Source organism: Podarcis erhardii (assembly GCF_964252035.2).
Source record: "Podarcis erhardii genome assembly, chromosome: 3".
NCBI classification, from domain to species: domain Eukaryota; kingdom Metazoa; phylum Chordata; class Lepidosauria; order Squamata; family Lacertidae; genus Podarcis; species Podarcis erhardii.
In genome coordinates this window covers 100,418,347-100,427,958 of record NC_138507.1, presented here as the reverse complement: position 1 = coordinate 100,427,958, position 9,612 = coordinate 100,418,347, and positions in this window count along the sequence as shown.

The following is a 9,612-nucleotide window of genomic DNA, read 5'->3' as shown; positions in this document are numbered from 1 at the left end:
CTAGTCTCCTGATTCACAAAGGAGACCTTGGGCATTTCAATTCATTTCTCAGATAATGTAATTGATGCTCCTGCCTATAAAACGAAGCACAGAGAGATGATGCCTGTGGAATCAATCATTTCCCCCCATTGACAAGTCTGGTTAAATTATCAGGTTGTATGTAATTTTATTTGAGTGTAGGAAAATGAGTGTTACAGCCAAGAGCTTGGTGGGGTTTTCTTTCCTGAGACAATGATTTATTCTTTTTGGCTCCAATAGCTACGGTGTCAGGCATATTTTATGTATCTCCAGCTTTGACACTTCAAACATTTGATTTCCCTTTGCAACTTCCAAGCTAAAACATGTTTCCCATTATGGGATATTCAAGCGACTGCCATACACACACTGACTCATGAAGCTGTTTTTTATTCTCACAAAATATATAACCCCATTTGAATAAAATACAGATGGCCTCCAATGTGTTAAACATAGCAAATTTGCCATTTTCTTTTCCACCGGTCTCTCTCCCTGCCTCCCCCTGTTCCCAGCCCAAGACTTTCTGCTTGACAGCAATATGAAATCTTATCACCCTAAGCTTGAATAGATCAGAGATATAATGACAGCACCATGTCTGAAATGTCATTAATATTTTGTCTGCAGTACAAACTATCATGTATAGGTAAAAATGGGGGGGGGGGAGAATGTGAAGATTTTATTTAAGATGTTTTGGGATAGATTCAGATAACAGGGTTCTTTTTCCACTCTGCATCAACATAAATGGTTATTGCAAACGCCAGCCTATGAGAAAGGCCACAGCTCCATAGAATAGCATGATCTTTCTATGCAAAAGGGCCCAAGATTCATCCTGGCATCTCCATTTTAAAAAAGGAATTAGGTGTGTATGTGGTTGGGACTTGGGATGGGGGAGAATTCAGTTCACATTAAAACGCAAAGTTGTTCTGCTTTCCAGAACAACACACAAACCAAAACGCAGCTGTCTTTCAGAATTTGCACTTCTACGAATTTTGCAATGCAGTTGTCCAGACAAGTAATGTCTACAGAAATGCATATACTAAGGTAGCATGCATAAAAATGCATATATTAGCAAAAATAACATACAAAATTGCATTGTATTATTTTGAAGTTCCTTTGCAAAAATTTGCGCACGTGGGCAAAATTGCATACAAACATACACATGTTGTGAGAAATTTGCACTAAAATGCAGATGGATTTTCCGGAGGATCTAAATAAAAAAATAAAAAAAAATGCAAACCGATGAGGAAATATGAACTCAAGTTGGGGAAATGAGCAGCTGAGAACAACAGAATGCCAGGTTCACCCATCTCTACCCAAGATGCAGTTAGAACAGACTTTACTGGGCTGATTCTAATGCTGCTATTGGGATTCGAGTGAAATGAGGTTGTCTGACCAAGTCCTGTGTACAATGGACTGTATAGTCAAACATGCATTGGCCAAGCAAAATATTTTCAGTTTGTTCAGTTACATAGTACAATAGATAATTTTAGACTCTGGACTTAATGGTCTAAAGTCAGCCTACTTCTTTACATGGTAACATTCATTATTTTGCTTCCTTCGGAATGTGGCCAGTCAGCCCCCCCTCTTGCCAATTTTGCTGAGCGGAGCCCAAGACTTCTACCCCAAATCCTGCCCTGGCATCACCACTGTGCCCAGCTAACACTCTCTGAGGAATCCCGTCATTCCTATGAAATCACAAAATGGAAACCTTCAGTTTGATTTTACAGCTTTAGAAGGAATTCAAGGGTTCGTCCACACTTTCACTTAACCTATATTTTGATCATATTGCACACTGAGTGATTTCCCTTGGGCCCAAAACTTTTTCTCTCTGTTCCACAGCTGTGCCTTGTGAAAATCCAATCATACCAGTTGAACTGAAGCTTGGCTAAACAAAATCTTTCTTCAGATTTTCCGCATATCTAATAAATTCTGATTCTGCTGGTGAGTTCGGATTTTCGCAAGGCACAGCCACAGAGCAACAAGGAAAGCTATTGGTCCCCGGGGGAATTGACTAGTACACAATATGATCAAAATATGAGTCAAGCAAAAGTGTAGATGAGCTTGAAAACTGAATCTCTCCATTTGCCAGTTTGGGACAAAGATAGGAGATTCCTACTACTTTAACTAGTTAGTGAAGTGTAATGGTTAGGCCCACTCTGCTATGTAGAAAGAATGATACTGGGGTTTCAAGGTTGTTGTAAGGATGCTGAGGCAACATACTGTATGCACAGCTCATTGGGTACGTAAGAAAATGCAGCATGAATACTATTGTAGTGATGTCTTTAAGTCTTCAGATGAAATACATTGTAAAGGTAAAGGTAAAGGGACCCCTGACCATTAGGTCCAGTTGTGACCAACTCTGGGGTTGCGGCACTCATCTCACTTTATTGGCCAAGGGAGCCGGTGTACAGCTTCCAGGTCATGTGGCCAGCATGACTAAGCCGCTCCTGGCAAACCAGAGCAGTGCACAGAAACACCGTTTACCTTCCCGCCGGAGCAGTACCTATTTATCTACTTGCACTTTGATGTGCTTTCGAACTGCTAGGTTGGCAGGAGCAGGGACTGAGCAACGGGAGCTCACCCCCGTCGCTGGGATTCAAACCGCCAACCTTCTGATCAGCAAGTCCTAGGCTCTGTGGTTTAACCCACAGCGCCACCCACGTCCCTCGAAATACATTGTAGAGCATATTAAATATCCAGTCAGAATGAAGAGCATAGCACAGTGTGTGAGAGAGATAGAGAAAAAGATACCGAACGCTTTCCCATGTATTATGTGTGGGATGGGTTTTAATAGGTAAGAGAGGATATATTAACTGCAATTTATCCCTCCAGGCACCCACATGTGTGGGTCGAACGGAGTTTTAAAATCCCATCCTTGGCAGCAAAATTTAAAACATAGGAATGTAAAACTTTGTTTTGAGCAAGTCCAGCTATGAAGTGCACTTCCTCTCCTTTCGTACCCCACTTAATAAAGACTCAAGCAACAACTTGGGAAGCAAGTTTAAAAATAAGATTTGCTTACTTTATAATCACACATTGGTTCACAGCGAAGGCAGCAGTAAAAACTATGCAGGCAAAATACTTATATTTACAGTATAACCAGCTTCATGCATGTGCCTAATAGCTGGAGCAAGTGGAGGCATGTCTAGATCCAATGCTGGGCAAAGGAAGAGAGAGGGGGACAGGAAGTACTTTGTGGTCCTCCCTACTCAGCCATGAAACTCACAGGGTGATCTTGGGCCAGGCACTGCCTCTCAGTCAAACCTACCTCACAGGACTGTTGTGGGAATTAAACAAGGCAGGGGAAGAACCATTTATGCCACCTTATTTATTTATTTCTATTTAGAAAAAAACATTTATATACTGCTGTGGCTTAGAGATACATCACAGCAGTTTACAACAATATAAAGCCATACAGTAACTAGTTAAAAACAACTTAAAAGCAAAAGATTTAGAAACAAACATCAGCAGATGATTGTAGTACCTTGAGCTCCTTGGAGTGAAAGATGGGATAGAAATGCAACAAATAAACAAATAATTAACACTGTTTTAAATTTACTTTTGTCTACCCATATGAAACACTTTTTATTTTATTATTTTATTTTAAGGATAAGCAAGGTGAGAAAAGGGCTTCTGCAGTTTGAGGACCCGTTTAACAAAATAAAAACTGGCTGGGAGCAGATGGAGGGTTTCTGGGTAGCCAAGTTAAAAATGATGTCTGAGCAAGGTGTTATTTGCATGCAGGGAGCATAAAGTATCCAGCGATTGGAGCCGAGAGGAGCAGCAGGATTCAGGAACCAAAAGGAGTGTAAACACAGACAGCCCTGGACTGCAAAAAGGAATGAAGGAAATTCTTAAGGAGCTGGGAACTGAAACAGCATGAGCTGTGCTGTATCCTGATTTGGCTTTGGGGAATTAAAAATTAATCCTTCCTTGAGTCTCTGAGTGGAATTTCTGGTACTGTTTCTGTCATGCAGCCACAACCAGTTTAGCACATGGAGCGAGCATCTACCATGTCTTTGTTCAGGCCTGACTGATATATTTCTTATTTTGACACTTTCTATTCCCCTTTTCCCTTTATACATCACCTGCAGGATTAGATCTGTTTGCCAGCTTGTGCCAGAAGCATGCTTTTCAAGCACTCATATCCTCCTCGGAGGTAGTGCGCGCACATGAATACAAAGATGCTAGTCTTCTGCTGTTATGGGCAAATCCTGTGTAGCTTCCAGCACGGCTAAAGCTGCCAATGGCGGTACATCGCTTGGCCTGACTCCCCGCAGCCAACCGTTCAATATCAGCAGAGGAAGGCTGCAAAAATCGCCACAGGGATGCTGTGGGCAGTGCCTCCCTGCTGAGCACACCATGCACTATGGGAAGCAAGATTTCACAACCACTTGGAAATAAGGAGACGAGAAGGGGGAAGATCAATTCAAAAGAGCTAGTGTGACATGGTGGGTAGAGAGTCAGGCTAGGACCTTGCAGACCAGAACTCAAATCCCCACTCAGCCATTCACTCTCTCTCAGCCTCACCTACCAAATAGGATCATTGTGAGGGTAAAATGAATGGGATGTCAGGGTTGGAGTCAGAAAGAGTCTGTTGTCAGTGAAGTCTCTTTATTCAAGGAAACAGCATGCAACTCTGCAACACTTCCCCTATAGAGCAGTTGCCAGGACTGAAGGTCCCTGCCTTCCACTCTCTCTAAGGCTCCTCCTCTCCTGGGTGTTTCTCAAGCAGTCTCAAACTGTCCCTGTGCACCTCTTGTCCTTGTTCTGCCTTCCTCATTATCTTGGTGTTCTTGGAGACCAGGGGGGAGCTTGTTGCAGCAGGAGAAGAAGACTCCTTGGATTCTGCAGCAGCCTCTTGACACACACAACCCTCCTCTGCTTCAGCCTCAGAGTCTGAGCGGCTCTCTGTCACAGGCTCTCCCAGCTCACTAAACCCTGTTGCCCCTTCAGCATCCAGCCCTTCCTTCTAATCTTCTCCCTCAGAGCTCTCCTCCACCACCACCAATCCCGTAGCTCTGAGCCTTCCTCCTCTGGGGTTTCTCTTGGAGGTTCCCCAGCTGGTGCCTCCCACCACTCCTCTGCTTCCAGCCAGTCCTTGATATAGGAGGAAAATCATGTACTCCACCTTGAGTTCCTGGGTCCTGCTTGTGACACCCCCCTAGGGATGCTGTTGGCCAACGTAAGACCAGGAAGCTGGACTAGATGGGCCTGATCCCACAGAATTCTTCTTACATCTCTCAACTTCCATAGTGCTGAGCAAGACATATCCCTGGTCAGTTGTTCCATTACGTCACTTAGTTTATTAACTTCACTTTTTGAGAAGTAATACGCCTCTGAGCGTCAGTTGCTGTGAAATGAGACCAAGGGAGGGCTAAGGCTAGAAGAAGAGGAAGAGGAAGAGGAAGAGGAAGAGGAAGAGGAAGAGGAAGAGGAAGAGGAAGAGGAAGAGGAAGAAGAAGAAGAAGAAGAAGAAGAAGAAGAAGAAGAAGAAGAAGAAGAAGAAGGTTTTTGTATGCTGCCCATCTGACTGGGTTGCCCAAACCACTCTGGGCAGCTTCCAACATAATATACAAAACAACACCACCACAGAATATCACACATTAAAAGTGTCCTGATACAGGGCTGCCTTCAAATGTCTATAGAAGGTCATATAATTATTTATCTCTTTGACATCTGACAGGAGGGTGTTCCAGGATCCGGCCCTCTTTCAGTGCATGTATGACCCCTGTCCCACCCCCTCAACAGAGTCTTGGGGCAAACCTATGAATGCATAGGTCTAGTTCACCACCAATTGGATAGTAGAGAAACAACCACGAACAAGAAGCCCAAAGTCTGTGACATGCTGAATGCTCTTTGAACTTACAAGCTTATTTTCAAAAGATACTGGTTTTGAAAATAGACTTCTGTTAAACATTAACCTATAGCATGTGGTTTTGTGACCACAGAAAGAGAAGCAGGATGAATGGAGTGGCTCAGGAGTGGTGATTGCAGCTGAAACAGATACCAGAGGAGAACGTTGAAACTAATGAATGCAATCCATTTGTGCGCTGCAATTTTGAATGGCGCTCCAGCCCTCTTTAGTCTTCTGTGTTAAATCAGTCGCATGAAGAGAGAAACGGGGGATGAGCACACTAGCTCCCTCCCCCTCGCAGGAGTGCCTCTATTCGTCTCCTCAAGCTGGAAGGTGACTGTCTGCAGTCTGGAATATTAGGGCTGTACATCCTGCAGGACCCTCCATGGGTGCAGCAGGGTCCCCACCTCAGATGAATGCTCTCCAGCTCATGGAAGTGTAGGGTGCAGAGCTAGCATACTCATCCTTGCTCTTTGTGTGTTGACTGAACACAGAAGAAGAACCCATGAGCAGGGCTTCCCTAACTGAAGCACTACAGGCACTTCGGGGGACAAGGAGAACTGGAACTGCTACAGGTGCCGCATAATATCCATTCCACACCTGTAAGAAATCAATATTTTAATGTAGTGGCCCCCACACTCTGGAATTCCCGGCCTATTGACATCAGGCATGTGCCTTCACCCTACCATTTTCGGTGCTTGCTAAAAAAAATTTAAGACAAGCCTATACAGACGTTTAAAAGTTGGCATATGTTTTAATCTGATTTGTAGCTTATTTTTCCATCTTTTGGGGGATGTTTTAGATAGCTACTAATTTTTTACTTATAATTTCGTTGTTTTATTCTTTTTGTAATGTACTCTGAGGATTTGAGTGTAATACAGATTTTATGAAATAAACAAAAATTAACAAATTTCTCCAAATGCCCCCTTCCACAACCATCTGAATATCCCAGTCTTCTAATAATGGAATTTTCAGTTAAACTCCTTCACATCAGAGCATGGCTGACATTTCTGAAGAACACTGCCTCTTAGAGACAAAACTTTACCTTCCCCTCCACTCCCCCTGTCCCATTCGATAAGCTGCCCGCCAGATTGTTCATTTCATAAGTTGACAGTTCCTTTTGCTCTCTGTAAATAATATCTCTGTGTTCCGATCTCAGGAATTTTCTCTCCCCTTTATCCCGAGGATCAATTGTTTAGAGCAGAGTTGGTGTCTTCTTTCATTTTCCTACCTTGAAGCTGCAGGAAGTTGTTTAAAAAAAGCCAAGGAAATGTATAAACCAGCTAGAACTTTAAACAGATGATTTTTTTTCTATATATGTAAAAAAAACCACTTTTAACCACAAATAAATCCTGTACATATAGTGCTCTGTAGTGAGAGTATGTGACGTTAACATATGAGAGTGCTGGAGGTGAAATAGTTAAACAGGTTACCCAATCAGAACCCAGGGGGGTGGAGTCAGAGGGACTATAAAACCAGCTCTGGGAGGGGCAAAGGGGAGAGTTTGTTGGGAGTTGGTTGGAGTGGGAGTGAATTGGGATAGAGTCTGTGGGGAGGTTGAGCTAGTGTAGCGAAATCAGCTGAGTCAGGAACAGTTAGGAGCTAGGAAGACAAGTCAATATCTGCGAGGTGGTTTAGCGAGTGAGAGCAGGTAGCAGAAGTTATAGGTCTGGATAGGCACCCTATGATTGTAATTGACCGATACCGTTTATGAAACCACACACTTGTTAAACTGCAATAAATAAAAAGAAGTTTATGTTCCAATTTAACCCTGACTGGACTCAGTATTGTACCAGGTAGGGCCTGGGTGGTGGCAGCGAGAAATAAAGTGGTGGCACAGGGATCAATAGACGGTGAAACGTCCGGGGACCCTGTGTGATTGCCACAGAGGGCACCAACTGAACTGATCCTTCTCAAAACATAAGGGCTTGCTGCATCAGGCCAATGGCCTAGCTAGTCCAGCATCTCTCAGAGTAGCTGACCAGATGACTGTGGGGAGCCCACAAGCAGGAAGTGAGTGTAATTACACTCTCCCCTCATGTAGTTTCCAGTTACTGGCGTTCAGGCACTGATAGCCTTATCCTCCATGTGTCTAATCCTCTTTCAAAGTCATCGAAGTTGGCATCTATCGCCGCCTCTGGTGGGAGGGAGTTCCACTGTTTAACTACCCACAGTGTGAATAATTATTTTCTGTCCTCTGCCCTGAACCATCCAGCACTCTGTTGAATAGGGTGTCCTTGAGTTCTAGTGGAGGAGGACAAAAATGACTATCCATTTATTTTAATTTAATTTGTTATAGACACCTTTTTCGCCCGAAGCAACTCAAAGCAACAGCTAAATGAACAATAACAACCTTCCACATAAGTACATTAAAACCAAAGGTGGCAGGGAAACTTTCACCATTCCATGCATTAGTTTATAGGCTTCTACTTGCCTTTTCTATAAACTAAAAAGACCCAAAGGCTGCAAATTTTCTTCATAATGGATTAGCTTCTGACAATCTGGGGTATCTACAGCACATCTCCTATGGGCATCATTGATATTTTGATGTCCCTAGGAACCACAGTAGGCCGGAATAAGAAACAGCTTGAGTCCATCAAATACGTGTTTGCACCTGATCTCTATCGACAATTCTAAGGAAATACTGATTTTTCCCCCATAGGTTTCCAAGCTAAAACATGTTTCCATAGGTTTCTCCCCAATCCTGGCCCCAGCTCTCTAACCACTACACTGCACCATACCATACCAAAGTTTGACTACCGTTTAATCCTGCCATCTCTTACATTATGCCACAGTGGGCAAGGGGTTTGATACGGTGTTGCAGAGAGCCTATGCGTTATGTCCAATGCCAGGCCTACTCAGAGTAGACCCATTGGAATCCATTGATATGACTAATTTAGGTTCAGATCAGAAGAATCTTTACTTCCATCAGCCACTAGCCACAGCAATAAAACTTAAACTATACCATAATACATTTTGGAGGTTTACGTCAATTATCAAATAATAGATCTTATCCTAATAGCTACTATTTACTGTCACCTGATAATCTTGATCTGCTAGAAGAAAGGACACAGTAGCAATGGTTGAGCGACCAGGCATGGACAATAATAGAGGGGTAAAAAAAGAACCCTCCTCAAATTTTTATAAAGAGTGCAAGCCAGAAGCACATGAGCCACTGACTCAATACCGCCATCTCCACATGGACATAACCGTTTTTCCAGCAGAATCTTTTGAAATCGACCCTGAAGTACAGCCGAAGGCAGAAAATTCAATCTTGCGTAAGTGAAAGCGCGTCTGTATTTTGGAATTGTTAAATTTTGCAAATAGGGTGCCAGCGTGTCAAAATGACTAGGTGGAAAATAATCATACCACGAATAACTTTTGTGGTGAAAGCATTTGGTTGGCAATTTTAGTCCAAGCGCTAAGTGTGTAACTTAGGTCCATTAGTATACTTCATTGCAGAACTTCATTGACTACAAGCCCCACTATACATTTCCAGAGTTCCCTGGGCAGAGGGATCAATTCTTAAACCTTTTTGTGAATTGTAGCTCTGTTAGGGGAATAGAAGTGTCCCATTAAAGACAGCAAAGACAATTTTATTGATTTCCTGCCTGTATTCCATCATGGAACCCCAAGCAGCATGCATGTGGTTCCAGCTGGTCACCCATCCAGGCACTGACCTGGCCCAAACCTGCTTAGCTTCAGCATGAGGCAGCCTAAGGTACCTTCAGTCCAAATCT